This window comes from Poeciliopsis prolifica, unplaced genomic scaffold (genome assembly GCF_027474105.1).
Source record: "Poeciliopsis prolifica strain line A6 unplaced genomic scaffold, Auburn_PproV2 SCAFFOLD008, whole genome shotgun sequence".
NCBI lineage: Eukaryota > Metazoa > Chordata > Actinopteri > Cyprinodontiformes > Poeciliidae > Poeciliopsis > Poeciliopsis prolifica.
In genome coordinates, this window is record NW_026562383.1 from 4,175,456 (window position 1) to 4,190,913 (window position 15,458).

Sequence of the window (15,458 nt, forward strand, 5' to 3'; positions counted from 1 at the left end):
CTGTCAATGTGGAGAAATCAGAGAACAATGGAGTGGGCTAAGAGAGGCTGCAACATATGTATCCACATATATGTCTGTGTGTGTATGGAGCAGAGGACAGAACAGAACAAAAATAAAAAGCTATACTACCTTAAAACTCTGTCCAGACAAAAGATCCTCTTGGAACAGGACGGAAAATGTATGCCTTGAGCTTGTTCTTCAGACTGTGGACCTTCTTCAGTAGTTTTGCCCCATCAATTTCCAAAAAAGTTTTGAAAAGCTTCAAATGTGTTCTTGAGCTGCTTTGGATAGTCCAGGTTCAGGGCAAATATGAGTCCCATCAGCAGTACACGTCTTTGTTCGGCTTCCACATCCTTCCATCACTTGGTTTCCCTCAATCACAATCTGATGGATCCTCCTCAGCAATGATGTTGTGCATCACGATCACCATCATTGTTTTGTCTGTGTGGTCCTCACATTCCTATATGTTAAAAATAATCAAAAAAGATACACATTTAAAATTTTATTGAAGATGCTTTTTCCATACATTTCAACATATCTAAAGGAGAGCAGAGGGTAGTGATCAGAAGGTAGAAAGACAAGATGAGAGAAGGAAAAGGAGTGAAGAGGATCCCTTGAGTTAATCGATCATCTGTTTTCAAGGACATACCTGGCAATGATGGAAAAGATCTTCTTGTCTTTCACCAAAGTAGTTAATGAGGCAGCAGACAACTGTATCCCTTTTTCCTCAATGCTCTGTGGCTGTAGGGAAATGCAATTTAGTGAAAAGACTGTTAGTGGAGAGTGGGGAGAGATTTACACACACTAAGTTGGTAAGGAGCTCAACTTTGTGCACAACAAAGCAATTCTTTACAAATTATTTCAATTTTTAATTTAAGTATATCAATAATGACATATTTCCGAAAAAAAAATTAAATTAGCATACGTCATTTAAAGTGTCCAGCAGAAGGTGCATCTTTGAACCAGCAGCCCCTCCTTTAGCACTAAGCTGCAGAAGACCTGGTGTGTTCTCATCAAGCTTTAGCATGAATGTCTCCTCCAAGGAAACTGTCGATAAGTCTGAACTCTTCCTTGATCTAGGACATAAAAGGACAAAAGTCAAATTCTAAATGAAAAACCAGATCTCATAGTCTTCACATGAATGTTTCTTGATGGGAAGAAAAATTATAAAACTATGAGAAGTAACGCTAAACTTTCACAACATAGACACACGTACGCAGACATGCAGGTGAACTGGAGAGAAAATCACGTTGTTTTTAAACAGACCGCGGCGGAGAGCGACTCTCCAGCAGCCATGTTAGCTAACGGAGCTAACAGGTCAACAATATAAAACACGGCAGGCATTTCATATGTTGGCGACATATTACTATTAGTATTTTAAGACGGAACTTCTCATGTGCGGCGAAAATACACTAATGAATTGTTCAGCAAATTATTTGTGCCCGTGTCTCGGTGCAGCGTGACGTGGGAGCAGAGACCTGCAGATACTTAACGACCGTTACAACTTAACCACACCGGCAAAAGTTCAGCTTTAGCGTTAGACTAGTTTCTAACCTTAAAACCAGCGGTAACAAACAGTCATGCATGCTGGCTAATCTCAAAAGCACCGCGAACAAATTAAAACTACCTGCTGTCCAGACAGTTAACAACCATGTTCGCACCATGGAAAAATTCAAATTTTGATGTACAGTATTGGCATGTTACAGAGATGCACATAGAATATAAGTGAAGTATCTAATCATTTGTAATGTTAGAATTTGCATTCGTGCTATCATTCACAGCACAACTATATTAATAGCTTACCTTCAGCTCCGGTTCGATGGCAGAGAGGATCCAGAGTTCCTTGTCCCGCTCTTTCAAAAACCCAGTCTGACGCATGCGCAGCTTTGGAGCACCGGACTTAAGAATCGGGGGTAGATTTTACTGTAATTTCCTGTCTAATAGTTTTTAATGTTAACGAATGGGTAGCACATGTAGAAATTACCCAACATTTCTTCAATCATTGGCTACCTAAAAAAATACATTAAAATTTACACGATTTTTATGGATCATATTTAACACTCGCAAAAATCACTTTTTTCAGTGTGCCCTGAACAAGTTTGCTTTTCTTTATACACAGAGGAGTAAGTTTCCTTTACTTGCAGCTGGGAATGCTTAGAACAGTGCTTCTCAATTATTTTCCGTTACGCCCCCCCTAGCAAGAAGAAAACTATTCGCGCCCCCCACTCCCCACCGTGACTATCCATCTCTGCATAAAATTTTTTCCTTAACATTTTTTTTTTTCGCTGAAAAAACTCTGGCGGCTTATCCGCGTGATTGGGATGTAACGTGTTTAAGTGACGCGCTAATTTATTTGGCTTCATGCTGTCCGCTGCGAGCATTTTTAGACACAGCAAACACACCGGTCTTTCCTCTTCTCCAACTGTAGTCACAGTGAAGCCAAGCGCTAAATACGCTTCGTCGTATTTCTTCTTCTTAGCTTTCGGTTGACTTTCTGTTGTCTCATTATCTTGTCTCTCTCCGCTTTTCTTTTCATCCCTGTGAAAAACTTTTTCATGTTGGGGGTTGTTGAATAACGGAGGCCATAGACAGAACGCAGTCGGAGCTTTTGTTGACTTAACACTGCTAACCAAGGCAAACCTGTTGTCTTGTAAGTCGTAAAATGTTGCACTGTCGCAAACGTGACAGAAGTAACAATGAGAGCGCCACTGCCACCTACTGTGCGCAATTACACTTTATACTAGTTCGGCCAAAAAAAAAAAAAAAAGCCTGTTCCCCAGGATCACACGCGCCCCCCAGCTATCGCACCGCGCCCCCCAAAGGGGGCCCGCCCACTATTTGAGAAGCACTGATCTAGTGTAACATCACATCGCTACACACGCTCTTTTAGCTCGAGATAAATTGTTTAGATGAGCCACAAAAAGAGCTCCACAATTTTGCAACTTTTATGGTTTTTGGTTTATTTTTTAATTTCAAGGAAATGTGCAACATTTACAGATGTGTTCCAAAGATCTGATCAAAATGTTTTTGTTAAGATGTGAAAACAGTGTTGGTATCTCAAACATTAAACTCAGAATCTCAGATGTAACGTTTGTTTGAGAAAACGGATGAAAAATGAGTTTGGGGTTATTCTTATAATTAAATTATTTTATTTATTTTTTTTAAAGGGCATATTTGCCATACAGAGGCCTTGATAAATAATTAAAATGGGAGGAAATGTTTTAAAATGTTCATGTGTTAAATTTCATTCAGATAAAGTGTCATTTTAAAAGTAATTAGAAGGTGTTTTGTAGTGGCAGTTGTTTGTGTGTGGGTTGATTATGGGGGGGGGAGGCTGACATTGTGTTCCTTGGAGGGGGGGCTCACCCTTTCATACTTTGAAAACCCCTGCTTTATATTATTTAAATATTAAAGAAGAATACTAATATATTTCTGTCAAAACAAGATTATGTAGTCCCTGGTTATCAAAAGGGTTATTTTTAGTAAATAAACATTTACCTCAAGTTTTGTAGTGACCTATTAAAACTTTTATTAATCCGAACATATAGTTATTAGTAACCTCCGTATAACACTGGGATACAAAGGTTTTATCAAAGATAAAAGTTACTGTGTGATCTTTCTCTTAGTCTTAATTTAGACTAACAAATTCAAGATGAACTGAACAAAAAAAGTGCAATTCAACATGAAAACTGTGTAGAAAAGGGAAAAACAAGAACAATCCATGAAAGTATGAAAACAGAGAACTTAATCAGAAATCATTTCCGTTACAGGAAGAAATCAATTCTTAGATAAATAAATTGTAATAAATATGAAGCTTTTATGTTGTTGAGCTTATAGTTGTCTGCTTGTATAAAAGAGAAGAAAAAGAGGCTTAGAAATGCCTACATCAGTTTTTTAACCAGCTTTATAGTCAGACTGCAAATTATGTTTTGTTTAGGACATTACTTATAGGCTTTGTTTGTCAACCTGGGTTTAATTCCCAGTCCTGGGGAATCTGCTGCATGTCATTCCCTCCTTTATCCTCCCAATTTCCTGTTCAATCACTGTAAAATAATGGCTACTAGAGTCTAAAACACTTTATTAGAGCCTATAAAACTTTTTACAAAATAAACAAATGGACCAAAAGTCAGAATATGATTACCTCCACATTGTGCTCGTTTCTTCATGTTAACAACTTTCTTCCATTTTCTCTTTTCCTACATAATTAACAGGTTATTTAATACACACACATGCACACATCCCTCCATGGCTGCTATCTTATCGTTGTGTTTTGTTGAGTGTCCCAGTGATCCAAGCAGTTATGCTGTCGGGGCTTCATGCCTCTGGTTGGGCCACCCGATGCGGACGGGTCCAAGGTGAGGCACCAGACCAAGCGCAGCCCAAAGATGCCATATGATCAATAACCATTGGAAACAGGTTGTACTCAACCATACAGGAGATCCTACCCTTACGGAGGCCCTGAGGTGCAAACCACTTCAGCATATTGAAAGCATGATTACAAATTACATAAGCGCCAAAACATGAATGAAGGCACTAAAACGTTGACGAAATGGATCAGGTATGTCCCAGTGGGAGACCTAAGAAATGGCTGATTGCTCTGCGGCTCGTTTTTACTTTGAATCGGAAGTTATTCTGTCTTTAACGTGTTTTTATTAATAAACATGAACGTTCTCGGTGATATTAAAACGCTTTCATTAATGTTGTTGTGCTTTCGTTCATGTTATAGAGCTTTTGTAAATGTGGTTTCAATTTGAACCTCAGGGCCACCGTACACCCTGGAGCCAGGCTGGGGCGCTTTGGGAGCCCCTGGTGGCCAGTGGGTGATATGACAATAAAAATCCTTTAATCCCTGAACAATATCAACAATTTGTGCATCGAGAAATACACTTAGCATACATACTAAGGTAAATGTTATTTAATTTGGTTAAGAATAATTATCGTACTATCAATAAATGACTTCTAATGCATGTTGTCAGTTGCCAGAGCAACAATAACACTTATCAGCTCAGAGGTTCAAACTGATGAAAAGTGAGGATGGATGCTCTCTGCTAAAATATTCCTCGCCATCTTCCATGTTCTTTCAGCAAACAGTGGAAACAGAGTTGTTTTTGGTTTCTCCACCATTGACCTGCTACTTTACCCGCCATTGAAAGTTTTATTAAAGTTTGTCTGCTAGTCTGCAGCTCATGTGACCAAAGCAGGCGAGGAGGTGAAAGGTTAAAACAGTCAACATTGTCTTGTTGGGAAACCCCAAGATCACTGGGAGTCTTAAAAGATACATTTGATTATTTTAGTTCATTTTTATCTACAAAGAGTGGTGCTGCAAAAGTTTGAACAATCGCAAACGGACTGATTAGTGTGAAAAGATGTTCAATATTATTTTATTTTAAACACTTATTTAATGCTGAAACACCGATTCATTGATATTTTAACAATTGAATTGGTTTTTATCAATGCAACCTGGCACAACATTCAGATTTTTGATCTGGGCCCAAATGGAAATGAGTTTGATGTCCCTGACATAAGACAAGAGAATCATGGACTATTTTGACTGTAAACAAGATATTTGGAGGTGGAATGATGTCACACCGCCAGCAAAGGGAGATTCTGTGATGTCACTGGCGATGCCGTCTGTGATGTCATCAACTGCAGAATTGTATGTAACACAATTCTGCATATTTGTCATTGCTCGCAATACTACTGACCAGTTCAGACGCTCGCAAACTCTGAGATATTTTATTGACGATTTCATTGATAGTGTTTGAGAAAATGTCTCAGAAAAGTGCAAGATCAACGATGATGGGATTTAATCCAAGGAGGGGAAACCACCAACACCCCCAAGGCAGGAGCTCTACTGCCAACCCCGATAATATGGAAAGAGAGATCCATCGACTTAACGGCCTTTTGAACAAGGAAAAGGCCAAAAGGCTTTCAGTGAGAGAGAAACTGGAGGAAGAGCTCCAAGGGATGGAGTTCCAAGTCAAGAAGCAGGAGGAACTGAAAGTTGGCTATTTTGATCAGGCCTGCAGAGCGAAGGCCGAACTGGAAAGCCTGCAGAAGTTCAGAGACGTGGAAGTCCTGAAATTTGATGAGATCGCTTCTCAGGCTCAGATTGAAGTGAAAGATTTGGAGAAGGAAGAAATACAGCAAAAATATGAACAAGTGAGGGTCTCCTGCTCTCACACAGCTGAAGCTTTTATGGATGAACTTCATCAAGAGAAAGAGAAGAAAAAGGCCCTAGAGGAAGAAATCGCAATCCTGAAACAAGACCTGGAGCGATGCCAACAGGAGCTAAGGCAAGAAAAAGAAAATAATTTAGAAAACCTCTTAAAAATTAAGGAGCTGACCGACGAACTTAAAGCCGAGAGACAAAGTGCAGAAATCCTGAGAAAGCAAATAACAGAAGACAGGAGATTATATCTAGAGAACACAGAGGAGAAAAAGAAGCTCATCGACATACTGGAAATGAAAAACACTGTCCTGCAAAAAACATCAAAAGTTGAGATAAAATGCCTGCAGGACAAACTGAGCAACGTCATGGAAGAAGTAAAAAAAGTGGACATTTTGTATGAAGACCTCTCAATCAGATATGAAAGAGAAATCAGTTCACTTAAAAAATCAGCTGAACGAAACCAATTTAAAAGTTTTTCTGTGCAAAATATTGTTGAATCTTCGAACGATTTACCGTCAACCAACACGGCGAGTCCTCAAGAAGAGAGGAAACATCAGTCGGCCATGTTGACCCGATTGATGAATCAAATGACAACATGGATTCAGACGAGGAACAACCTGGACAACCTGAACCACAACTAGAACCAGAACCAGAACCAGAACAAGAACAAGAAGCAGAACCAGAACAAGAACCAGACCCAGAACAAGAACCAGAACCAGAACAAGAACCAGAACCAGACCCAGAACAAGAACAAGAACCAGAACCAGAACAAGAACAAGAACAAGAACCAGAACCACAACAAGAAACAAAACCAGAACCAGAACCAGAACAAGAACCAAAACCAGAACAGGAACCGGAGCAAGAACCAGAACCAGAACAAGAACAGACCCAGAACAAGAACCAGAAGCAGAACCAGAACCAGAACAAGAACCAAAACCAGAACCAGAACCACAACAGGAACCGGAACAAGAACCAGAACCAGAACACGAACCAGAACCAGAACAAGAACCAGAACCAGAACAAGAACCAAAACCAGAACAAGAACCAGTACCAGAACCAGCACCAGAACCGGAACAGGAACCGGAACAAGAACCAGAACCAGAACCAGACCAAGAACCAAAACCAGAACAAGAACCAGAACCGGAACAAGAACCAGAACCAGAACCAGAACAAGAACCAAAACCAGAACAAGAACCAGAATCAGAACCAGGTTGTTCTAAGGACTCTGACACCATTGAGAAAATCGTGACTCAAGAAGAAAGTGATTTTCAGGATATAGATGGTAAAAAGAAACCGAAAAAAACTATCTGGAAAAGAATAAAAAGATTTCTAGGTTTTAAATCAAAGAAAAAAAAAGAATTAGAAGAATAAGGAATATTAATTTGGTATTTATCAAAAACTTTATAGTTTCAAAGTTTTAAAACTTTATGGTTTTAAAACTTTATGGTTCTAAAACTTTATAGTTTTAAAGTTTTAAAGTTCTAAAACTTTATGGTTTTAAAGTTTTAAAACTTTAAAGTTTTAAAACAAAGTTTTAAAGACAGAACTTTGTCTTTAAAAAGACAGTTTTTCCCCCGATTGACAATAGATCCTCCCAACCCAACAGAAAAATGGTGGGCAGCACGGTGGCGCAGCGGTTAGCGCTGCGTCTTCACAGAGACCATCTGTGTGGAGTTTGCATGGTCTCCCCGTGTTTGCGTGGGTTTTCCCCGGGCGCTCCGGTTCCCCCCACACCCTCTAAAACATGCAGGTCAGGTCAGTTGGTCACTGCAAATCGTCCCCAAAACAGTTTATAAACTCCAACAATGTTCAGTTTTATTGTTAAACTTGTGAAATTAATTGGCATTTTCCCTCCATTTTCCAGGGGTCAGTTGAGAGAGTGGATAGAGGTTTGATAGTTTGGATAGCAGAGTTTGGATAGTGGTTATTTAGTTTGAGACAGTTAGTTTGGTGTTTGGAGAGTTTAGGAGAAAGAGAGAGATCGGAGATTTAGGAGCGTGTCTTTTCAAAGGCTGGAGAAGTAGTGTCAAAAAAGAGGAATAGTTTGAAACCAAAAACTGTGGAGAAATTGTTGTTTCTTAATAAAAATGCATGAAATCATCCAAGTTACACAAGCATTAGCCTATTCACTGCCCCCTCCCTAGTTCCACAAGCACTTTCACTGTCCTCTGCCTGATTAAGCCATTTTTCTAGAGCCACAGATAAACATTATTACACAACATGCCATATCACATGACACGACTATTTGGAGAAAAATTACACAGAGAATACATTCAAACAATATTTTTGTACATATATGTATGTACATAATTTATGTAGACAAATTATTTCGTCCTACACCTTTTGTGACGTCATTCCCAAGAGCCATAATAGACAAATATTCAATGCATCACACGTGTTGAGATACAGCTGGCTGTGATTATACACCTGGCCAGTAGGTGGTTTCGTGAGCACATGAAGCTTCAAGAAATGAACCCTTTCTCGAACCATTTGGATCAAGTGGTTCAATGCCTCATGAGGCTTCATCTCACCATCACTAGTTTTCATACCAAACATGAAAAACGTGATTTAACACGTTTAGACTTTTTCAGGTTCCAGTTAAATTAAGATTAGAGTTAAATCTGTACATGGAATTAGATGATAATTGTAATCATAATTTAATAATCTGGACCGTGAAGAAGCCCAAAGTTGTTGTATCTTTGATAAAACAGGTGTAGCACCTTCTTCCATTCTATGTAAAGAAACTAAAATGGAGGGTGCTGGGTTCCATGTACCTCCCGTACCCCAATTGTTGGGCGGCACCGATTACCTAATTTATGACAAATATGACCCAGAGAAAGTTTAGAATTTTAGGCGAAATGGTTCAGCCTAACTTTATTAAACTAAAGTGACAGGAAACCTATTAGTTAGTCACCCCTATAACTTCAAAGTTGAACAACCATTCAATAATATTTACAAAACATAAAAATAAGGCAAAAAATATGAAGACATTAATGTCCACCTTTTGATTCCAATGAACCAGAACACAACAACAGTCTTAAACAAATGTAACCCTGGCAGTTGGGTTACTCACGACCTCCAGGAGAGTGTGAAAAAACGTTGCAGGCCTGTTACAAAAACAAAGAGTTGAAGTCCCGAAGAAAAAACCAAAACATTGAGAGCGTTGCACTTCACAAAAACATTGAGAGCGCTGCAAATCCACTGGACTGTGTTCAGTGGATTGAAGTCCCTTGTCCAAAGCGGCTAGCTTCTTTAGCTTGAAGTGGCTAGCTCCTTTAGCTTAGCCGAACTCGTCCGGACTACTCCCGTCTATCTCCTCTTGTTCAGTCCCTCTCGCGGCGACCTAAGTCCCTCAAACTTCTTCCGAACTTCGTCTTCTCCAGTGTGTTTTTTTTCTCCCGTTCTCTATCGCTCAAATCTGTTTTCTTCTTCCTTTCTGATCGGTTCGCCTCACCCTCCGCTATTCACCATTTTTCTTCTCCTCACTCCTCTCCTTCTCTCTCCACCCTTCCCTTCTCTCCACCAATCAGGAGTCACGCCCCAGTCGGACTGTATTAATAACCAATCAAATGGCAAAGCCAAATAAAATCCCCTTTATATCGGCGGTTTTCAAAGTGTGAGGCGCGCCTCCCCTGTGGGGCGCCAGAGCACTTTAGGGGAGGCGCGGTGCAAGGGAAAAAATAAACCGAAGAAGAAGCTATCCGCTTGCTGTCTACTGATGTGAGAGGAAAAAAATGGACAAATTTTTAGTAAACCTGCTCATTCCCTTCACTTCAACCTATCCTATCTCTGTGAATGTGGGTTTTCCGCTCTCGCAGAGATGAAAAGCAAATCCCGGTCAGGGCTGCTGGTTGAAGATGATCTGCGGTTATACCGCTCCACAGCGCAACCCCGTATTAACCGGATTTGCGCATCAAAATGTTCCCACTAAAACGAAGGTGAGCTGAACAGTAATGTTGCCACTTTAGTTAAAATCATAAATAAAATGAGTTACACATGATTCAGGACCGTGATAGAAAAAGAAATGGTGCGCATAGCGTGCATAAATGTTTTTTTTTTTTGTATGCCTCCGCTCTTTCATACAGCACGTGTAGCGTAGTTAATCCTGCATTGTGTCTTTTTGAGGCAAGAAAAGCCAAACAACAGCTGATGTGCAGATGATTTTAATGCACCTGCATTCAAATGGCAGAAAATAGTATCAATCAGAACAGTGTACTTTTCAGTCCCGCACAGCGCCTTCTCCCACGGAATCCGAACAGAAAGAGCGCAAGTGCGTGTGACTTAAGTAAAGTAACACATTTACTTTATGAAATAAAAACAGTTGCATTAATAAGTAACTGAGCCCAAACATGGACATATTAACCTTAAACAGTACATTAATGAAAACCAAATAAAATACCATAAATAGTAATGAAACATCACATACCTGCATTCAAATGGCAGAAAATAGTATCAATCAGAACAGTGTACTTTTAAGTCCCGCACAGCGCCTGTTCAACCATGAACAATACTATCTTCAGCACATGCACATACGATTTGTTAGCAATGTTTCATGTATAAAACAGCTAGCTAACTGTTAGCTACTAGCCTTAATTTAACAAAGGTTAATTTATACTACAATAACAATACACATTATTTTACAAAAAAACTGTGATAAAACCATCACTTAATACACTAACATACACTTATTAAACACAAAAACGAAACTTCATAACTTCTCCCAATCCGAACAGAAAGAGCGCGACCGAGAGTGTGGGAAAACCTTTCACGGCCTACAATGGTATGATCCACTAATTTATATTTTTAAACTCCAAACTGATACTAGATATAATGACCCATGAACTAAATATGTTCAACAGCAACAATAATAATTCCCATTTCTATTTACAACACATGAAAGTTTAATAAAAATAATAATTTGGAGACAGGAAGTTACCCGCTGGATTACAATGGATCTGTCGTCCTTTCAAAATAAAGCTGCCGGTGCTCAGAATTTCCCATCGGAACACCCTCCCACTTAACAATCTTAGAACAACATCTATTGACAAACTATTTTTTTCAACATTAAAGAATTATTTACTTAAAACAAGCTGTTATATCTAAATGAAAAGTTGCTTCACAGTTAGTTTTCTCATTGAAATTGTGCTGCAATATGAATCACTGGAAACTAGATCAAAAATACTTGGTAAGATTTTGGGGACCAAAAATGGAAAACCATTTGCGTATTTTTCCCCTACTTAACCATTTGTGTTGGTTTATTTAAAAAGAAACAAAACCAAAAAAAAAACCCATTAAATAAGGTTTGAGCTGACTAAATCTAAAAAGGGTCAAAGGTTGAATGCATTTGCAAGTCTGCAATACAGGCTGAGCTTTTAACGATGTTGCAGTTATTTTAAAAGGACATGGCTCTTGCTGCAGGTCCGCCTTGAGTTGATCTTCTCCTGGCTTGTGGCCATGTTTGCCTAACATCCCCAACAATGTGGAGGGGGGAGGTGGGACAAAAAGGAGTTTGGAGAGCTCCACGGGGCTTCACTCTGGCAACCCTCCAAATACTCTCAAGATAATCCCGAAGCCACAGCGAGGACCCACGGCGCTATTCATCACTGCCGGGTTGAGAGCCGCAAGCCATTAGTTTGAGAAGCCGGGGCCGTCCGCACCGATGCTCGCCGCTGACATCATCACTTGGATGAGCGGCCGAGTCGGAGGCCGCGCGACCTGCAAACAACTGGGAAAACATAAAAAAGAAAGCAGGCCGAGGTTATCACTTATCGCCTCAATTAGAGCGGTTCGTAGGTTCTCGTCGTCCCAAAAAATAAATAAATGTAATCTTTGTCTTCTAGGCCTCACTGTGCAGCCGGCTTCCAAACTACACCACCTCTGGCACGAGAAACAATGGATTATCGATTGAGCAGCGCGCTGCAGTATAATTAAAAACCAGACATAATTACTAATCAGGGAGGTTAGGGATGAATCTTGGCCGATGAATCTCTCACTGTATCGGTACATTTGCTACTGAAGGGATTTTGGCATTTAAGCAGCAAAGTAAATGAACCCAAGCTCCATCTTTACAGCTTTTTTTTTTATTTATTTTTTTTATCTGTTTTGCTATCGAGGTGGAAAGGAAAAATGCTGGAGCAGAAACAATGAAGATGTATGGTCCTGATTAGCCGTTGTGATTGGGAGTAATGCGTCAAGAAAAGTGCGTCGCTTCAATTTAAATCAGGTCAAAGGTGGCGTGTTGCAATTCCGAGCAATTGGTAAATGAGAGAAGATGTGTTTTGTAGTTTTTTTCCCTCTCCCTCTAATATTTGTTTTTATGTCTGATGGTGTATTGTGGCCATTGCATTTTGAAAACAGAAGAACATTTTGGTCAGAAAACTCTTAAATTTCCGACAAAAAAAACCCCCAAAACTTTTGAGTTTGAAAAGTTAAACGTTGAAGAGTAAAAAAAAAAAATTTTTTTTTAATGCAAAAAAAAAAAACTCAGGAAATTTTAAGAAAATAAAATATGTTTCCGCTATTTGGAACATTTCTTTTTTTGAAACATTTCTGTATTTTTCTAGCTATTTTTTTACTTTTCATATTTAGAAAAAAAAAGTTGACACATTTTTGTAAAGGTGTCAAATGAGTATGGGGGGGCAAAAAGTCAAAATCATTTAAAAAATATTTCTAAAAAGTGTCCCGTTTTTTCAAACCAATTTTCAACTTCTCAAACTCACAATTCAGAAAGGCATCCAAAGAAGAAAAGATGTCGAATGAGGGTAGAGGTGGGTAGGAAACTTTAAAACATTTTTTGTGGCATAATTTAATGTCTCAACCTCAAATTCCTTTGTCAAACAAAATGCTTTCAAAAGGCGTCGACAGAAGGAGGCGGGCATTCGGGCATCAACAGAGCAGGAAACCTTGACATTCTGATTGGATTCTTTACATCACAGGTTTTATGCTTGAAATATTTAGTCTGTTAAAAACAGCACCATTCGTGAAAGAGCTGCAATATCTCATAAAAAGAAAAAGGCTGCATACATAAAATCCAGACATAATGCTTTGCCACCCAGATGCAATTCAGATACTTCAGTGGTTTGAAAATACCTCTTTACAAATCAATCATCTTGCACTACTTGGGGAAGAAAGAAAGAAAGAAAGAAAAAGGAGGAGCACATTTAGCCTCAAAGCGCAGCAAAACTTCACGTCCTGAGCCTCAAGCGTAAGTGTTAATGAAATCTCTAGGACGGTCTCTTGTTTCTGGTGGTTCTGCTGAGCCGGATCAAGAGCTTCCATCAAAACGCGTGGAGCGTTTGTGGAGGGCTGCTGGGGTTTCAATCATCCCGGCATATACTTGTAATCACCGGGTGCGAGACGTTCCCTCGTCCTTGTGTGCAAGCGGCTCGGCCGGCAGACGTTTGTTTACGAGAAGGCATAAAGACCTCACGATAAAGTGCGAGAGGGAAAAAAAATCATTTTGTGAAACAAGGCAGTTTAAAGAGGAAAGTAAGACGACCTCCATGGGAGAATCTGACTGTCTGTAAATCCACTGTGATGTCTTCCAACTTTATGTATATATTTTGATAATGCACTGTTGTGCCGTTTTGTCCCAAATACCCAGTTTAAGTAACGGTCTGCTCATTCGCCGTGTCGCTTGGTTCAGATTAAAACCTGAAGGCTTCATTACCTCTGCAGTTTGCCCGACTTGCAGTTGAAAAACGATATGCTCCTGCAGTTCTGCAGTCCATGAATACATTTCCTGGTTGTTGTTGTTTTTTGTTTTTTTTATCAAACATTAGCATTTAAAGTGTAGCAGTGTGTTACAGCGCTGTGGCGTTTTCAGCTGTGTACATGCACCTCCCCTTGAAAAGTTGTCTGCTTCAGACATCTTAAAATGACCCAGGGTTAATTTATCAGTGAAACGTATTCACCCGCTTGGATGTTTTACCCCTTAAAAAAAAAATAAAAAATTCCAAATTAGTCAACAAAATTTGGCTTTCTTTGACCAAACAATTGCAACAAAACTAAGATGAAATTGAAAACTGATTTCTACAACATACAAATAAAATTATGTAACGGTGACCTGTGTGACTGGTCCTCATCATCTAACAGCTGCATTCCCTTTGTAATTACTGTATTTCGCAAAACTGCAACGAAAACAGTTTTTTTGTGCCACGAGTCACGTGATCAACAACCGGATGTTACTACTGCCGGAAACGACAAAGAAGAAGACAGGAAGTGGCAGGAGGAAGGTGGCATTCAGGAATTCAGCTTCTATGCGCCTCGAATCTGGAACAAGCTTCCAGAAAACAGCTCAGAGTTGCCTTTGTGAATGTGACGTCGATCAACATATTTGATGGTAGAGTTTGACAAAATGGGATGTCTATTGCTTGTCTCACACAATTGGTGATGTTTTTAAAGCACATAAAGCATTCTCAACTGTAGAAATGTGCTACACCAATAAGCTTGAACTTTCAGGGCAACTCATACAACAAACACAAACAGTTGCCAGCGAGAGTTTTTTGGTCTGCTCGTTCATGTTTGATCAAGATCTGGTCGGTCTGGCAGCTTGGTCCTGCCAGACCGCAATAACTCTGAGCCGATGCATGGCGCTGACTCAGCACTGACGGGACACATCCCTTTTATTAAACTGATATAACCCGGAGGTCCAGAAGGAGCGCTTCCAAGTCACTCCGCAGCAAAACGACGAAGCAAACAAACCATGTAATGGAGACAATTAAAACATGCGGCACACTGCTTGAAACCCAGCAGGAAGAAAACAAAAATCTTTCCCATCAGACCCTCTGATGGCGCCTTTGGTGACATCGTTTTGTCCTTAACGGCTGCATTTTTCACATCCATCATGTGCTACCAGACGTGATTCACAACTCCAGAAACTCCACACTTTATAGTTTCATCTGGTCTGTTCTCACATAAATTGGACCCATTTTGTCCTGATTACTGTATTGCCATTGATTTGTCCCAAAAAAGAGGAAAAAGTAAGAATGTTGAGTAATTTATGGTTTTGTTTGTTTTTTTTGTGTGTGTGTGGTTTATGCTAAGATTTTCCAATTGCAAACAAGCTATAAGTTTCTAAGAGGTAACAAAAAACAAAAAAAAAAACATAACAATTAAATCTACAATAGGGGCTAACAGCACCCTCCTGTGGTGAAAATGTGTAGTTACAACTTTAAGGTAACACGCATGTCAACCCATTGTTACCTACAATGACGACTTGTTGGGACAGAAAAGAAAAGTATATTCCTGCCCCCAAAAAAACCAAAACACATTTTGAGAATAATGT

At 39.5% G+C, this 15,458-nt stretch overlaps 1 long non-coding RNA gene across 1 annotated transcript; it reads right to left on the reverse strand.

Annotated features, from left to right (window-relative positions):
* Positions 1–321: 321 nt before the first annotated feature.
* Positions 322–1,222, reverse strand: LOC129361566 (uncharacterized). The gene is made up of 3 exons (XR_008606157.1): positions 926–1,222; positions 650–741; positions 322–460 (listed from the first exon to the last, which is right to left on the reverse strand). It is a non-coding gene; the product is annotated as an uncharacterized LOC129361566 (long non-coding RNA).
* Positions 1,223–15,458: the final 14,236 nt, after the last annotated feature.